Source organism: Urtica dioica, chromosome 2 (assembly GCF_054948205.1).
Source record: "Urtica dioica subsp. dioica isolate 48M chromosome 2, U.dioica_male_clone48M_v1_H2, whole genome shotgun sequence".
NCBI lineage: Eukaryota > Viridiplantae > Streptophyta > Magnoliopsida > Rosales > Urticaceae > Urtica > Urtica dioica.
The window spans coordinates 30,775,627-30,793,450 of record NC_142757.1 but is presented as its reverse complement, the minus strand read 5'-3'; positions in this window follow the sequence as shown (position 1 = coordinate 30,793,450).

The window sequence follows — 17,824 nt, the reverse complement described above, 5'->3', positions numbered from 1 at the left end:
TATAACAAATGTCAGGTATATCCCAGATCTGAAAGGAACCTAATATCTCTTGGAACCCTTGAATCCCAATGTTATAATTTTAAATCTGAGAATGGTGTTCTGATAGTATCTAAGGGTTCCAAGGTTGTTCTTGAAGGTGCTAGACATAATGGCTTGTATTTCTTGAATGCTACTACTCTCGTTGGTGCTGTAAATGTTGTTGACAGGGACAAAATGACAAGTCTGTGGCATTTGAGACTTGGCCATGTTAGTGAAAGAGGTCTGATTGAGCTCAACAAAAACGGGTGTCTTGGTGAATCAAAACTGGGAAAACTTGTGTTCTGTGAAGATTGTGTTTATGGCAAGTCAATCAGGAACAAGTTTTCAAAGGGCACTCACAGAACAGCTGGTGTCTTGGACTACATTCACTCAGATCTGTGGGGTCATGCCAGAGTCACTCACATGGGGGAAGCATATATTATGTCTATAATAGATGACTACTCAAGAAGGGTTTGGGTCTACATTCTCAAACACAAGAGTGAGGCGTTTGACAGTTTCAAAAACTGGAAGGCTATCACTGAGAATCAAACTGGCAAGAAGGTCAAGACTCTGAGGACTGATAATGGGCTTGAATATTGTGCTGATGTTTTCACTGAGTTTTGCAGGAATGAAGGCATTCAGAGACAATACACAGTTATTCACACACCATATCAAAATGGTCATGCTGAGAGGTTCAATAGAACCATAATGGAAAGAGTTAGATGCATGTTTCAACATGCCAAACTTCCTCACTCTTTCTGGGATGAGGCAGTTAAAACTGCTTGCTATTTGATCAACGAGTGTCCATCTGGAGCTCTACATCTCAAGACACCCATGGAAATGTGGTCTGATCACAAAACTGGTTACTACAATCTGATGGTGTTTGGGTGTTTGTTCTGATCTCAAGTTTTCCCTGTTTCACTGACGTAAGATCAGGATCATAATGAAGAACCTGAAGAAGAGCCCCAAGATGTCACTGACTATAACCTAGTCAAAGATAGAGAAAGAAGAGTACCAAAGCCTACCCAGAGGTTTGGATATGATCTCACTGCCTATGCATTCATGACTCATCTGAACTTCTTGAGGAAAAGCCAAGGCACTACAAGGAAGCAGTCCTGAGCAAGCACAAGGAATCATGGAAAGCTGCCATGCTAGAAGAACTATAGTCCTTGAAGGAAAATGAGACATGGTCTGTTTTCAACAAGCCTAAGAATTAGAAGATCATATGCTCAAGATGGATCTTCAAAGTGAAGGAAGGGATTCCAGAATTGAAGCTCCAAGATTCAAAGCAAGACTAGTTGCTAAAGGGTTCTCCCAGACTGAAGGTAGAGACTACAATGAGATTTACTCTCCTGTAGTCAAACACAGGTCCATTCGAACCATACTCTCTTTAGTGGCTAACTTTGATCTTGAATTAGAACCAATGGATGTAAAAAATGTTGGCATTGGTGCCCACAAGAAGAGTAGTAGTTATTACTTATATAGATTTAATGTAATAAAATCTCACGAAGACTCTTGCTTGTAACTGCTGAATAATCAATAAAAAGTTGAAACTTTCATTCATTCTTCCTTGTTTGTTTGAAGCTTTATGATAAACCTTAGTCTTTAGTCCTTAAACAAACCTAACAACAAATGAAGAGTCAAATACAGATTTGCATGAACAAACTATTCATGGTTTGCTCGAAACAGTATATTCACAATCTAAGGATCAAAGGGATATTGATCTCAGTATGATTGTTAGGAGAACCTATGATGTCTGGTTATGAGACATATAGAGTTGAAGACTCTATAGTTCTTCCTAGGTATCTTCTGAAGATACTGAATTGACCAGTGCACTTCTAGAGACATTGTAAGAACAAAACCATTTAACCTCTTCTGCCTCAAAGTCACTATGTATGAATTGCATCATGCTTACCTCAATCCTGAAATGAGACATGTCACTTCATAGCTTACATACTCTCATTTGAGAAATTCAGAGTTCTAGATTCACTATGTGATATAGACAAGACTTATTGATGAAGTACTAAGTTATGAAGATATCATGAACAACTTTGTGAAGATCTCATAGATATGGAATTCATGTACGAGATTGCTGAAATGCAATGTATATCACCTCATGGCAGTGTCCAAATTGAGTCATGACTCTTTTGGATGAATCAATGTGACTTGTTAGCTCCTCGTCAATACATTGTTTCTAACTTATCCACAAATGACAAATGAGTTGAGGAAATAACAACTAGAAGGGTAAAATGGTAATTTTATAAATCAATGTGACTTGTTAGCTCCTCGTCAATACATTGTTTCTAACTTATTCACAAATGACAAATGAGTTGAGGAAATAACAACTAGAAGGGTAAAATGGTAATTTTATAAATCCCATCTAGTTGATGATATTCATGAAGCGTAAACATAGATAATATTCAATGGATCCACTCATCACAATTAAGTAGAATTTTGAGTAGAAAACTTATTCATTTGAACTGAGAGATTTTCAGTGTCAACTCTTTAGTGGAGTCAGCTGACATTAAGCTAGAACTTGAAAAAGGTTTGTGAACTTTTGTGTCCAAGTATGCTATCTCAAGCTTTGTTCATTTGGATCCATGAGGTCACTACCACAAGTCATTAGAGTATGATTTGTTAAACTAGTAGCTAAGTCAAAACAAGTTCAAGTGTTGAACTAGACGAACTTTACGAAAATTGTCTAAAGGTAATTTTGTCCATAAGGACATAAGATGGTATAAATGTCAAAATAAGATTTTGGACATTGTCATATGATGACAATGTAAATTGATCCACACGCCAACATTGGGTTTTGGGCATTGAGGATTGAATTTCATTTTATGGAATTTTATGTGAAAATTCTACATGGGCTTTTCTTATATTGTCTTATACAAATAAAGAAACATCTAGAAGCATGTTCTAGATGACTAAATTTCGTGGCCCTCCATCAAATAGAGAAAGAGGGAATTTATTTTGTGCATTGATGTATGTAGATACTTGCCAAAAAGGAAAAGAGTAAACAAATTAAAGCACATGGCTATTAGACATGGACGGCCAAGAGGTAGAGAAAAAGGGAAACAATTTCCAACCTTGGTATTATTATGATAGGAATGAGAAATAAAGATTGTGCTCATGAATATGTGATATTCAATTGAAAATAGAAAACTACCTCTTCAAGGTAATCCATTCTCCTATAAATACCACATCTCATTCACAATGTTGAGACACGTTTTTGAGGTTGAGAGCTTCTCTCTCTAGACTTGGCCGCCCTCTCTCTCTCTCTTTCTCTTCTTCTTGCACTTTTGTTTTGCCACCTAGGTCCTCATTAGACCTAGCACTTTGTATTAGCTCTTTGACTATAAGACTAGTTCTTGAGTCATTGTGTTTAATAGAGCCCACACACTAAATCCTTGCTAAACTCGAAGACTCTAATGGTAGAAACTATTGTGGTTACTCGGATTCAAGAAGACGCAAGGAGACAAGCTAAGTGGGGAAACGAGCAATTCAACCTTTCCAAAGGCTTCTCAACGCTCAAGCTTCTAACGAGGTTGGTACCGAGTGAAAACTCTTTATAGTTATTAATTTTAGATTACATGTTCATGCACTTTGTCTTTGTAGTAAAATCGTTTTACATGTTTTAAAGAATTTTTTATATTCCGCCGCTTGCTAGAAGCGATAAATTATTCTTAATCCTAGATCTATTTCAATAAAAACACCTTTCCTGTATGGAGAGCTTGATGAAGTCATCTACATGCAACAACCAGAGGGATTTGAAGTTGGAGACAAACAAACCAAGGTTTGCTTATTGCATAAGTCTCTATATGGACTTAAGCAATCTCCTAGGCAGTGGTATCTAAAATTTGATAAATTCATGATTGATCACATCTTCAATAGGAGTGAATATGATTGGTATGTGTATTTTAAGAGCTTAAATAAAACTACCATGATTAATATGCTTTTATATGTTGATGACATGTTAATTGTGTGCAAAGATAAGCGTGAAGTCAACAGGTTGAAGGAAGAGTTGAGAAAAAGATTTCAGATGAAAGACCTTGGTCCTGCAAGAAGGATCTTAGGGATGGAGATTGTCATAAACAGAAAGGACAAGAAGCTATGCCTTTTCAGAAAAGTTACTTGTCCAAAGTACTTAAGAGATTTGAGATGTCACACTCAAAGCGTGTTGCCACTCCCATTCCTCCACATTACAAGCTCTCAACATCTCAGCAGCCAGTCACCATGGAGGACACCAATTACATGTCAAAGGTGCCATATGCAAGTGCAGTGGATTTAGCTTATGCTATTATTCTGGTGTCTAGATTCATGGCAAATCCGGGAAGAGATCATTGGAATGCCTTAAAATGGATCCTTAGATACTTGAAAGGATCTATTGGTTGTGGTATCATATATGGTTTGTGTAAAACTGAGAATGTGCAGGTTGAAGGTTTTGTAGACTCTGACTATGCAGGTAGTGTTGATATCAGAAAATCCATCACTCGTTATGTGTTCAAGGTTTGTGGTGGAGTAGTTAGTTGGAAAGCATGCTTGCAGTCAGTGGCGGCCATATCAACAACGGAGGCTAAGTATATGGCACTCACAGAAGCTGTGAAGGAAGCCCTATGGATGAAAGGTCTTGTCAGCGAGCCGGGATTCGATCAAGATCAAGTCATCATTCACAGTGATAGCCAAAGTGCTCTACATTTAGCTAAGCATCAAGTCTTCCACGAGAGGTCAAAGCACATCGACGTCAAGCTTCATTTTTTCAGGGATGTGGCCAACTCAGTGAAGGTGAAGGTGGTCAAGATTTCAACTGAAGAGAATCCAAGTGACATGCTTACTAAATCTTTGCCCAGAGTCAAGTTCGAGCATTGCTTGAACTTGTTGAACGTCAAGGGGTTCAGAGAAGTAGAACCTTAGGGGGTAAGGTCTGGTCTTCACTAGATGATATGAGGATGCTGTGTTCAAGTGTAGATTTGTTGTATTTGAACTCAGCATTAGACGCGTAGAAGATAAAGCAAGGATAAAAACTGATAAAACAGTTTTTATCGCAAGTGACCGTTGGATCATAATCCAAAGGTGACGTGCAATTTAAGTCATCACCTAACGGCTTTAAATAGGATGTGTTGGGTTGGGAAATTATTAGAGAAACATTCTTCTGAGTCTGCATTAGAGAGAAAAATCATGTTGATCTCAGAATCGTGACTTGGGGGTAATTCTAAGGTTTTCTTTCTTCTGAAATTCAATTACTCGTTTATATAATGTAATCCATTGATAGTGAAGATCAAAGGCTGGACTAGGTCGTTATTCACTGAACCAGAGTAAAAACATCGTGTCTCATTCTTCCTTTCTCTCTGTCAACGTCGACGCGCCGATCACTGGTTTCTTGCGTTTGATGTATCTAAGTTTCGAGAGCTTAAACAAGGATTTGGTGTAACATCCATGTATATGGTGGTGAACAAGCTTCATAAGGTTGATCCATACGTTACATATAGCTACACTTTAAGTTTAGGGTTATCTTAGGATTATCTTCACCCAACACTTTCCCATTACGTTTGTTTTTGAAAGATAAAAATATGGTCTTTGACTACAAATAAACCCGCATGGAGAGCTATGATCCCCTATAAACCTAAATTGGAAAATGAGTTTGTCCAATATTAAATTCAAGCTCTATAGAAATCCCAACTAGCACGAAGGCCATTCAGTTTGCTGGAGCTACAAGAGCTAAAATTGCTAGACATGTGCTTAGACTCCTGGAGAGTAGATTTCAATATAATATATTCATTCTTTTTGTGTAAAGCCTCTGCACTACATACTACATAAAATTTCGTTATAATTCTCATATTTTCCTAACTTTCGTTTGCTTTTTTTGGACTACACATTTAAATCGGGAAAACGACCCGATGTTAGGAGACTGCTATCGCTGTACCACTCCTGCGATGTCTTTGAAAAGCAAGTTATATATCTTTATTATACCGCCGTGTCTTTCATTTTTCATGTTTTTTTATACAAAAAAAAAAATTAGGTAAATAACCAATTAAAACGTTTGAATTTGCTATATAGCCAACGTTTCATAAATCTTAGGTAAATAGCCATATTTAGATGACGTGGTCTAATAAATGGAAATGATTATTTACCTAAAATTTACGTCTGTAAATATATATATGAAAATGACTATTTACATAAGATTTACGAAACGTTGGCTATTTAGCAATGTCAAACTGTAAATATGACTATTTACCTAATATACCATTTTTATTTTAGGGTTTTAAAGGTTTACAAAATAATCAAGATTTATATAAAATTAGGAAAAGAAAATTTAAAAACATGCGTAAGTATACCACTTATCAAATTGCTTATACATAGTGTCAAAAACAATTTGTGTAGCGTAATTTTAACTATTTTTCTATTGTTTTAGTTTCAAACGACTAATTCGTATAATTTTCTTTATTTATGTTTTGAATAACTATAGATTTATGTGTTATTTATTTATAATTATTTTTTACTTTAATGTTTTTATGTCAAATTTCAAACTTGAAACTATTGTTATCAGCGATTCTATGGTGATTGTTCAGGCCTAATACTTTGTTTTACCTCATATACAGGGACTATGAACAATTGTATTTACTGTTTTATCAAGATTTCACTTAAGATGTTATAATTAGTTATGTAACACCAGTGAATTAACAAGTTAATAACACAATTCAAATTTTAATTTAAGAGACAAGGAATTGGTAACCCAGTTTGGCCAATCATACTCAATTTTGAAGGGATTCGATCCCGGTGGAAAGAACTTCACTTTGCAGTAGAATAAGTACAACGCGGACAATCCTGAATGATCACCTTTCATATTTCTTAACTTCAATTCTACCATGTGAATTATGAGTCAGGCTCCCATTGAATCTGAGCTCCACTCACTTAACAAATTTACTAAATGGTTGATCAACGTTTAAGATTGCCCGTTATCTACAGTACCACGATTACACAAGCCAATTTTTTCAATTACACGAACAACGACAATAAGGAACCTGACGAAATATAAAACACACAAAGAACAAAGTGTTTACGCTCAAAGACTATCACGAAAACTCTGTGTGTGAAAAGACTCCTAGGGTAAACTTTTGCTTTTATAGGAGTCTAAACCTATGAGACCCGACTTTTGTACACGTAAGCCTCTGTAAGAATTTCCTCTTATCAATAAATAAAGGAAATTTTCTTCTCTCTCCGTGTTGAATGAATTATAAAAATTCACAATCTCTCGTTTAGAATGAATTATAAAAATTCACAATCTCTCGTTTAGAATGATTGAAAATATTCTCCCTATATTTTCTCGTTCCATGTTTTAAGTGAAATTTTAGAATTTCGGAAGAAATTCATAGTAAATTTGGATGAATCAATAAGGAAATGATGGATTTCGATAATCCGAATATAAGGAAAAAGGATTTTTGAAAGCACTTGAACGCTAGAATAAACTTAAGTGCTTGAGAACGAAGGAAATAATATTTAAGGTCGACAAAATTTATGAATAAGGATATTCGAGTAAACTCGATATTATATTCTGAATAAAATTACTCGGAATGTACCCGGAGATTTAAAAATCTCAATAGTGAAAATAAATTCCGAAATCCCTTAAATATATTCAAGGTAACGAGAATTAATGAGAATTTTTTCGGTTATTTTTAAGGTTATTTTCAATTAACTAAGGACAAGATTGTGAGATTTTATTTTAAAAAGACTTGTGTGCAACGTTTGAAGGATGAATTTGAAATAAAAGAGTAAAGAGGGGATGTTTTTAGAGATACGTGTCACACACTGGGTGGGCCACCTGTGTGCAGATGTGGCGCGAGGAGGAGCTGTCATGCGGTTGGTCTTATCCCCTCTCTTTCCTTCTCTCTCGGCCACCTCACCTCTTTCTTTCTTTTTCTTTTCTTTCTTCTTCTTCTTTTCTTTTCTTCTTCTCTTCTCCTTCTTCTCACCTGCGCGCAAACCCACATGCAACAAGGAAAAAAAAGGTTGTTAGCTCAAATCATTATCATCACCGATCATCACCATAGTCACCCTCCCTTCTCTTTTTCTTCTCTCCTCAAATTCGCGCGCCATCTCCACCGTGAGCCTCCATCGCCGCGCACTCCAGCTGAGGAAGAACAACGCCGCCACGAGCCACGGTGACGCCGGAGCAAGAGAAATCACCGGGAAAGAAGTGAGAACCCTCCAAAGAAGCTTGAATTCGTGGATTGAGGTAAGAATTCCTCTCCTTGGATTGAAATTCAAAGCTTGGGTTCTTGGTTCCAAATTTTGGGGGTTTTTGATTCCGGGTTGAAATCTGAGAAATTGGCTGGTGATATTTGGTATTTGGTCTCGATTAGTGATGATTATGATTTGAATTTAGTGATTGATTTCGGATTTATTGGTTTTGGTATGTTTTTGCCGAAAATGGATAAGTTAGGGTTTGCATAATTCAATTTTGGGGTTTTTGAATTTCTGAAGGATTGTTGAAGGTCTGGAGATGTTTTTGAAAATATTTGGTGTTTGGATTTTGGTTGAAATAGCTGTTTGAATTTTGTTTGAATTTTGGACGAATTTTCATTGGAAATTGTTATCTTGGCCGTGTGAAATTTTCTGAGTTTGATTGACGAATTCTGTTTGGTGTTGTTATTACGAGGCTGTAATGATGTTTGTAAATTCTTGATATTTTGGATAATTGAGATTTGTTTGTTGTTTTGGCCGAGTGTTTTATTTGGCCGAGTGGTTGTTTGGCCGTTATGCTTCGTGATGTTTAATCTGAGCCTCGGGTTGATATTTGTGATCGATTTTGTGTTATAGCGTTTGGTTACTCGGATTCGTGTTACGTTTGCTTGAATTGGTTCAGGTTTTGGGTTAAGGTCGGGATTTGGATTTTGGAATTGATAAGAGTTGGAATTAAGAATGTTGACTTGTTATCGGAATTCCTGATTTGATTACAGATTTAGACGGGCGAGTGGGAACCGGCAGAGTCAAAGGCAACGAAGCCGGAATTTGAAGTTTCGAGAAAAAGAGTTATTGAAATTGAAGCTCGATTAACTCGTGAGTCTTTTAATCGTTTATAGCGTTCGAATACTCTTGGATTTGATTATGTAATGTATTTTCTGTATTTAAATATATAATTTATGATTATTTATTTAACAACGCTTAAATATTTAATTTAATTATTCGCTTTGGAATTCTCGGTTACTTTTTATTCGGATTAATCTATTTAAGACTCATAATCATATTATTGGATTTTTATTTCGTATTATTCTCGATACGAAAATACGCGAGTCTTGAATAAGTTTGACTTCCGAAAAACCGGAGAATAACAAATTAAATTCTCGAATTCCGAACCGACTCGAATCTAATCCCGACAACGAACCTTATCTTTTCAAGTAATTTTGAATCCAATAACTAACGAAGTTTCAACTTCGGATTCTAGTTCTCTCGACGCTTCAAGACGTGCTAAAGGTCTCGGGAAGCATGTAAAGCAAAGTGTCCTCCGGAATTCATCAAATTCTCCGACGAACTATTCCGGGTAAGTAGGATTTAGGTTTGAGGTGCCAAAAGGGGAATGGTGCCTAGTAGAATAATTGTTTATGTTTTTTTTCGTTTAATCCTAAAACCAAGAGAAACCATCAGTTAGACAAGATGACCGAATAAGGCTTCGGCCACTAACTGATAAGATAATAAAATGATAGGGTTAAACGATTAGCGGGTTAAGAACCTTGAAGCCTTTAAAACTATGTTAAGCTTCTGTAATAGGTTTTACCCCTTCGTCCTGATGAAGAGGACAACAGAAGGAGGAAAGACGGTGTCCTCCGGATTTAATCCTGAAAGGAACTGTTCTAGGAAGAGGTCCAGCTTCACAGCTGTTGACAATTCTTTCTAAAATACGTAAAGAGCCATACAGTGAAACTAATCATGTTAATGATGGGCCTTATCCCGATAAGATCTCCTCCTATAATAGGATAGACAGGTAGGCTGTAGACAGCTCCTGTAAAACGTAATGAACCTTTGTCTGCAATGTAGCGGGTGGCATTCCCAAAGGCCCTTTAATGGGAAGTCGATGGGTGGCTTCAGGTGAGTCGACGGGTGGCTTACCTGTCCTGAGGGAAATATGAACCCTAGAGCAACCAGGGATTGGTGAGGGTTTGATCCCCTCCACAAAACGCGCGTTAAGGCCCTCCTACATGTGCTAGTGGATCCTAGACGTTAGAACTTCGGCCTTCCGAGGGCTAGGTTTGAGTTCTCGGAACGGTTTACTCATCTCTCATGAACGGCTCCAGACTACTGAAGTGTTGATTGGTCAGTCCACTGATGTAAGGCGCCGGGATGAGTGCGACGGATGAGCTTCTAGGAAGTCGGTTATCAGTCGGATTCCTGTATGATTGTGTGATTGATTGTTTTAGAACAGAGTTCTAAAACTATATATGCTCCTGTTATTGAATAATCTTTTGCTATGCTATTTGAATGATTGAACTTCTTTATTCTTCTTAATCTGTCATCTGCATTCATCATCTGCATCTATGCATCTCATGTAGTAGTAGGTTAAATATTCTATTTACTGAGTCATAACTCAAATAACAATGATGCATTATTATTCCTTTCAAAATATAGCTTACTTTCAAAATATAGCTTGCTTTCAAAATATAGCTTCTAGGTATAGCTTATATGAAACAAAGGTTTGGTGCAATGAGCTTACGAAGTTATAAAAGCTTCCACTACTATTATTCTTTATACATGAAAATAATACCCTCCATAACAAAAAAAAAATCTACATCAACATTTGAGCTAACGAATCAGATAGCCCAGTTCATTATATAATTACACATATAGCTGTAGTAGTAATCTTTGAATAGTTATGTTTTTCTATTTATATGTTATATAATTAGTTATCAAATTACTAGGTTTTACATTAATTTTTTTATATATAAAATTGGTCTAATTTAAATTACAAAAACTATGAATATTTTTTTTATTTCATTAGATAAATAGAGAAAATATAAATAACCCATTGTTATTAATATATATAGCAAATAAATTAGGAGTATATCATGAGTTTTAAACAAACATAAGTGAAGAAGGATAAGATTATACTTCATACATAAAACCAAAGGGGTTTGAATACATTTTTAATCAATATTATATGTACTTTATATGTTACTTGAATACAAAACTAAAATATTTTATCAATTATATTTTAGTTTAGACAGGGTAAAAAACTTATAACTCATTACAAAACTTTTGAACATTCAACCACTTCTTTTTATGTATATCTCATTAAATAAATACAAATTATAATTTACATATAAAATATAATAAAAATGATAATAATATGTATGTATAATATATGAAAATACTCATATATTCATGCACCTATACATTTTTATATGTATAAACTGAAATATAATATCTATACAATATTTTTTATTTACCATACATCTCATTATTATTAAAATTTTAAAATATGAGAAATTATATTTAACTAACTCGCAGCAACGCGCGAGTTATAAAACTTGTATTATCTATAGGATGTCAATTATATATATATATATATATATATATATATATATATATTTACAATTTTATAATAGAAATTAGTCCTTTCAAACTAATTGATTGATAAAATAGCCAAAACATTTGAAACTATACTATTTTTTAAGGAAAAAACTCAAAGATGCCAAATGATTTTATTCTTTATTTATAAAAAAAATTGACAAAATGATACAAAAAGATAAAAGTATAACAAAATATTTAAAAAACAGAAAGTAATGTTATTTTTAAATGCTTACTAATGGGTATTAGGTACTTAAATTTATCGTCATTATTGTATTGATTTTTCCCATATAAATAAAATCAACAATGCCATGCGGGAGCATAGAACAAAACTAGTATTCAGAGTTTCGTGACCTTATAGTCACAAAAAATATGGATTTCTCAAGTATTATCATCACGATTTCTTTATATTTTGTGACCACATCGTCACAAAACCGCCCGACAACCCAAGGTATTGCCTCGTGCCTCGGAGGTTATGCCTACCAATGGGCGTGTGAGCCCTCTCTGCGAGCTCCGCGGGCCTGTCTCGAAACTTGGGCCGCGCACACCCTCAGTCCATATACCTATAAAAATGGTTCACTCTGTAAATCATTCACAACCTGAGAAAGCCCAAACTCTCTCAACTCTCTCAAAATCTCTTAAAATTACTCTAAACGCTATCGAGATAAGAGGATGTTCACTCCATACACGTGTACATTACATTAATACTAATATTGAGCATCGGAGTACGCGAAGAAGGGAAACCTTCCGCACTCCTCTAGTTCACGTTTATTTCCTCTCACAGGCAACATGCAGAACAAAACTCACGATCATCTTTAGAGGTCGGTGATTTCAGACGTTTGACGAGACCAGCTTACATGCAACCTCGGGGTCCGACCCTGGGTTGAACCATCGATGGCTCTCTAGGTTGACCCAATTTCCGAGTGTTAATATTTTTGCGCTAGAAGGATAGGGCATGAAATTACGTATGTGCTCTTACCAAAGCTATGACTCCGAGGCCTCATATCGAGACCTCGTTACTCCCTCACACATCCAATCTCTCCACGAGACTCCAACTCCGACAATGGAATCACCACGAAACCTTTTTTAAGGAAGTGCCTCGGCCCATACCAAAGATGATGGGGATCGCGTCATCCACCAGGGACTCGACGAAAACCAAGTTAAGTCAAGATGGAGCAACGTCCCCCAGAGAGTGACAGCCCCACCCCCGTCAAAGGTTCACGATATGAGAATCTCGGGGGTCGAAGATCAGCTCGCTCGCGTGATGGGAATATTTCTCGCCGTGCATAGCAAAAACCCCATTCTCCGCAAACCTTCTAGGAGCAGGCAACCCTAAGGGGGTAGGCCAACGGCCATCTCTCGATGGGCAGCCACCAGCTCAAGGGGCCTGGACCGTCGCCCGACCTCATGAAAGCAACAAGAATCATTGGGAAAACCTCGAGTACTCTCTGAGAAGAACAGGAAGCCATCCCGTAAGGCCTAGCGATATTTCACAAGACCCTCATGAGCGAATTCGGTTCACACAAGAAGAAGCTCTGAGGGTCATGCATCCTCACAACATCGCAATCATTATCAGCGTCGTGTTCGAAAGGCACGCATTAAGAGAAGTCTTAGTTGATAATGGCAGTTTGGCGGACATTCTTTTCAAAAGGACGTTTGACCTTATGGCATTGTACGGAGTCGAAATGATTCCTGGACGAACTCGCCTCTATGAGTTCTCTGGTGAAGAAGTATCCTCCATGGGCGTCGTCAAACTTTCGATCACCTTCGAGACAGAAGACGAACAAGGGACAAATCATGAGATTGAGTTCCGCGCCTTCGTCATACACCGCGATCATTGGCCGATCGAGACTCAACAATGTCCAGGCCATCACATCCACCTACCACGTGGGACCGGAATCATCCACGGGGATCAGAAAATATCCTCATGAAATCCATATTTTTCATGACGACAATGCTCAAGTAAGTCGCAATCAAGTCTTCATCACTGTTTTATTTTCGCCTTCTTGCATCCTCCCAATAGGCCTTCTAGAATATCCGAACTCATTATTGATATTCTGTCGTCAAGAACACGGTTGCTTACACTAAATGCTTGTTCTAACGCAACACTTGGTACCGGAGTGACAAGAATGTCTCGGGCAATTAAGAACAATGTCAGAAAATGCCCTTGTGTTTTTCCACCATTCTATAATATCCAATTCATCTGGATTCTCTGTGTAAAATTCAGTTTCATAATATTTCACAAGCTCGGAAGATGATGTTTGAGAAAATGATGACGACGAATGAGGTCTCGAATTATGAATCAAGTTCCATGGCACGTTGGTTTGATTTAATGAAGAGCGTCTACTTTGTTGTTGTTGTGGCTGTCGTTGATCTCCACCTATGCCAAATTTTTCACTGTACAACACAAACAATTGTTCTAATACATCTGTTGCCTTTTCAACTGTTAGTATCGAATCAACATTCAAATTTTTAGCAATACCTATTATTAAGCCATCGATACCATAATTGACATCTAGGATCTAATAAAGTTGCAATGGCATTTAAAAGCGTTACTCCTTCTCAATAATTTGTAAACTTTTTTTATAGGTAAAATAATTGGCTTAATAGATCGTATTGTCTATAAGTAGCAAAAGCGTTTGAAATATTAAATAATTCATGTAATGCAAGGTGAGCAGTTAGATAGTGTACACCTGATAATACTTCTGTGGCTTTGCAAAATACTTCCAAAAATCCATGGAAGTAATAAGCTAGATCCCACTCATAGTTCTCAATTTGAGATGTTTCATATCTCTCGTTGACGAAGGATGTTATGATTATTAGGAATTCTTGCCCACGAGAAGATTTATGTGTAATTCTCGCTGAAATTATTAATAAAATAAATTTATGAAATTTATTATCTATTTAAATTGAAATCGTTATTTCTAATAAAAGAATTATCAAACATTCATCAACCCAACTGAATCACATGCCGGACATCTAAGTTCGGGCGGTGAACTAAAAAAATGGTCGATGATTGGGTAGCTGAATCTAAAATCATATATGTGGAACACAAATGAAGGTTGATCACTTAGTGGGAGCATTATGCACTTGATGGGTTCTTCTTTCTTTTATCACTTAGGAGCCGTGCGTGATGAAAGTCTCATACATGGTTTTGAATGAGAGAAAGAAGTGAGGAATCCTCTTTTCGACTCTGACTCTCCCACTCCAGTTGTTGCTTTTCTTTATGTCACTTCGAAAGTAGCTTCTTTAGCTTCAACCACTCGAATTTTCAATATTCCTTTTTATTTCTCATCAAATGAATGGCATCTTCTTCTAGAAATCCTAGCTATTCTTAGCATGATATTGGGGAATCTCATCGTTATTACTAAAACAAACATGAAACGTATGCTTGCGTATTTGTCCATAGGTCAACTTGGATATGTAATTATTGAAATAATTTTTGGAGATTCAAATGGTGGATATGCAAGCATGATAACTTATATATTGTTCTATATCTCCATGAATCTAGGAACTTTTGCTTGCATTGTATCATTTGGTCTACGTACCTTAGTTGATAACATTCGAGATTATGCAGGATTATACATGAAAGATCCTTTTTTGGCTCTCTCTTTAGCCATATGTCTCTTATCCTTAGGAGGTCTTCCTCCACTAGCAAATTTTTCGAAAACTTCATTTATTCTTGTGTGAGTGGCAGGCAGGCCTATATTTCTTGGTTTCAATAGGACTCCTTACAAGCGTTGTTTCTATATACTATTATATAAAAATAATTAAGTTACTAATGACTGGACGAAACCAAAAAATAACCCCTCATGTGCAAAATTATAGAAGATCCCCTTTAAGATCAAACAATTCCATCGAATTGAGTATGATTGATAGAACTTATAGCGGGGTCTCGAAAACTAAGTTATTTCTGATGGACTTTTATATTTTTTTACGTCATTAGGGTTTTTATTGGTTGGAATTTCTAGTTATTTTGATAGGTTTTTTATATCGTTATTTCCGTCTCAGCAAATCCTTTTTTTTTCACAAGGAATCATTATGTGTTTCTATGGCATTGATAAATACTGATAACTCTCAAATCGAGTATTAGAACGGAAAAATCCATTAGATAATGAACTATTGGTTCTAAGCCACCTCTGGCGATAAATCAACAATTCGATGTATTCTGATTCCTTGTGGAAAAAAAATTATCTAATTTACCTAGCCTCGACTAAGATTTTAAAAAGTTTTTTTTCCTTTTTTTTTAGTTAAAATAGAGTGTATGCTTTTATCCAAAAACCAAACTATTTTTTCGATTTATTAGCAACTTTATCATTATGTAGGAGAGATGGCCAAGTGGTTCAAGGCATAGCATTGGAAATGCTATGTAGGCTCTTGTTTATCGATGGTTCGAATCCCTCTCTTTCCATACCCGTCACCTAATTCAATAATGTTAATGTTATTAAACGCAATATCTCAAATAAAATACATGATTAATTATTGCAACAGTAAGGGCTTTCTTGGATATATTTTCGCTATTCTTAATCCCAATTGCTATAATATTTAAAATACTAGAAAGAGTGGACAAGGAATTAAAACCTCCCTATCAATCTATGATACGAGACATGAGTAGGAAAAAAATCCTCGGAAAATCCCCTTACTCTTTATATGGGTGTAAAGGGAGTGTAAAATTGTCCAAATTCTTCTTATTTTAGTTAGAGTTAAGTCTGACGAGAATAATATTCTACAACCAGCAATTCATTTATTTTCAAACCAACCCATTTACTATCTAGTATTTTATTGACCGATCCTTTATATTGGAGTGGATGAAGGGTCAAATGTTTTGGCAATTCCTCACGGGAAGATGAATCAATATACTTTTGAACTAGAGACTTAGATTTTTGTTTATCTCTCACGATAATAATACCGGGGGGTTTGCAGTGATAAATTGGTATCTCTACTATACCACCATTAACTAAAATATGTCTATGGTTAACCAATTTACGGGCTTGAGGAATAGTCGAAGTTAGACCTAATCTAAAAAGGATGTTATCCAACCACATTTCAAGCAATTGTAGTAAAACTTGACCTCTGGACCCTTTTACTTTTCCGGCGATATGAACGTATTTAAGTAGTTGTTGTTCTGTAAGACCATAATGAAAGCGTAAATTTTGTTTTTCTTCTAAACGAATATGATATTGAGATTTTTTTACCGGGGCGTAATTGGTTTCTAAAATCGTTTCATGTTCTAGGCTTTTTAGTTGTTAATCCCGGTAAAGCACCCATACGACATATTTTTTTGAAACGTGGTCCTTTGTAACGCAACATAAAGACTCCTTATGAAGTTGCATAAACCGAAATGAAATATGAAATTAAACTAAAGAATAAATAGAAAAAAGAAAAAGAAAAATACAACATAAAATGTAAATTCAATAAAAAAAAATTGATAAAAATTTATTGAAATATTATATCAGAAAGAATAATTAGATGAATTCTCTTAATATCTTGGGCTTAATAGATTATATATCTAATTTATCGTATTTAGATTAAATAATATAAAAAGAGTAAATACTAAAAACTATGTCATTTGGTTGTTGATGTGTCGTTTAAGAATCGTTACGACACACTAACCAGGATCGCTATGATGGTCACAATGAGACTTGATCTAAATCATGAAGTGATCATTGACTTCTAGGTCATATCGCCGGGTTCTTTGACTCATTCATTAAAGGCTATTGAGACGCTAGGATACTTATGTCTTAGGAATCCGGAATGTTATCTAAGCGGAAAGTGATTCACAAATACGAAATCCAGCCTTCCCGAAAGAAGGTCAACGTTCACTCACCTAAGTGTTGTTTCCAGAACCGATAGATTGCGCGCACTTTTGTAGTAAGTAACGTATGAAAGAATCTTTCGCTGGGGAAGCAATGGTGCTTAGGGCTTATAAGTATCAAGGAAGGTATAACGGAATAAATGACTTTTCTCGATACTGGTTGAACCTGGAGGATCTTCATCATGAACTGACTATGTCAGTGGACACTCATCACGATGAGTAAAACATAATTCCATTAATATGGAGAGTGAAGTTTTGGATTACTTTGTGGGGTACTGAATAAGATTGAAAACATCGATTGAAAAGAGAAAGCACTACTACAAATACAGTTTTCTGGTGCGGAAGACTTTTGGGTGCGACTTTTCGCACCTAAAAGTCGCACCAAAAAAGAAAAATAGGAGAGAATAAAAGAGGATAAAATATATCTAGGAG